Source organism: Mirounga leonina, unplaced genomic scaffold (genome assembly GCF_011800145.1).
Source record: "Mirounga leonina isolate KUSES-001 unplaced genomic scaffold, KU_Mleo_1.0 Mir_357, whole genome shotgun sequence".
NCBI classification, from domain to species: Eukaryota; Metazoa; Chordata; class Mammalia; order Carnivora; family Phocidae; genus Mirounga; species Mirounga leonina.
In genome coordinates this window covers 9,929,304-9,931,013 of record NW_023270702.1, presented here as the reverse complement: position 1 = coordinate 9,931,013, position 1,710 = coordinate 9,929,304, and the positions used below count along the sequence as shown (strand labels likewise).

General features: G+C 33.6%; 1 non-coding gene across 1 annotated transcript; it reads left to right on the top strand.

Annotated features, from left to right (window-relative positions):
* Nucleotides 1–363: 363 nt before the first annotated feature.
* Nucleotides 364–470, top strand: LOC118027147. Its single transcript, XR_004683774.1, has one exon. It is a non-coding gene; the product is annotated as a U6 spliceosomal RNA (small nuclear RNA).
* Nucleotides 471–1,710: the final 1,240 nt, after the last annotated feature.

Here is a 1,710-nt window from a genome sequence, read left to right as displayed (position 1 = left end):
ATTTTATTTAAATATATATAAAAACATAAAACAAGATAAAAGCACCTTGTACAACCAAAGAAAAAAAGATGCACTATGTATAGGGGAGCAAAGATAAGGATGACTGCACGATTCTCATTAGTAACAGTGCACATTAAAAGTCATGGAGCGATGCGTGCCTGGGTGGCTCAGTTGGTTAAGCCACTGCCTTCGGCTCAGGTCATGATCCTGGAGTCCCGGGATCGAGTCCCGCATCAGGCTCCCTGCTCGGCAGGGGTCTGCTTCTCCCTCTGCCCTCTTCCCTCTCGTGCTCTCTGTCTCTCATTCTCTCTCTCTCAATAAATAAATAAATAAATAAAATCTTTTAAAAAAAAGTCATGGAGTGTGCTCGCTTCAGCAGCACATATACTAAAATTGGAATAACATAGAGAAGATTAACATGGCTCCTGCACAAGGATTATATGCAAATTCACGAAGTGTTCCATATTTTAAAAAGTAAATAAAAGTCATGGAGCAATATCTTTAAAATAATCAAAGAAAAAAAACAAAACAAAACTATCAATCCAGAATTCTGTACATAGTGAAAATGTCTTTCAAAAATGAAAGCGAAATAAAGATTTATTCAAACATACAAATGATGGTACATTTATCACCGGCAGACATAATGCTTTATAAGAAAATTTAAAGGAGTCATTCAGGCAAAAAGACAGTGATGCCAGCTGGACACTGTATTTACACATAAAAGATCAAATCATGAGAAATGATAGCAATTTAGGTAAATATCAAGAATTTTGTTCTTATTATATCAAAGTGTATCATAGATCTAAATGTAAAACTTAAGCTTAAATCTATAAAATTTCTAGAAGAAAAGAGAGAATTAGGTCTTTATTACATTGGGTTAGCAAATTTCTTAAATACTACACTAAGAGCATGATCCATAAAAGAACAAAGTGACAAATTTGACTTCAAAATTAAGAATGTCTGCTTTTTGAAAGATACCCCTTAAACAAATGAAAAGACAAGCTACAGACTGGGACAAAATATTTACAAAATCTTATAAAGACTTGTCTCCAGGATATAGATTCTTAAAACTCAATACTAAGAAAACAAACAACTCAAGAAAAAAAGTAGGCAAAAGATTTGAACAGGCTCATCACCAAAGATAATGTATAAATGACAAGTAACTACATGATAAGATATTCAGTATCATTAGTCATTAGAGAAATACAATTAAAACTGAAAATGCCTAGTCCAATGCTAGGCTTGAAATATGAATGTTTTTGGTAAATCAATCAATAGTGCAATCAATATATTAAAAGTTAGAATCAAGTATTTGCTAATCCTTATTCTGAACCATCCTAATGTATCTCCTATTATTCAGAGATACAAAACTGTCAACTCTGAAAATTAAATTATTGTTTAACTTATTTAAAGAATAAATGCCAAAAGGCATTCTTAGAAGTGAGCATGGGAATGTTGACAATTTTATAACAGAGAGATAGTGAACCATCATGATAGACAAAGGAGTCAGATAAAATAAATGTTTTCCCTCTGACAGCTTCTTGCCTTGCATGGTTCGAAGTGGAATGTTGTAAGTGTCCCAACTGTCATCTCCCCAAGGATATCAGTTAATATGGGTATAATAGCATCCCTCATCCAGTGAGTCTAGTCTAGACCTATTTGTCTCTCATGGGCACTGGTAGCCTTTTCCCAGATAGATAATGTGGGAGG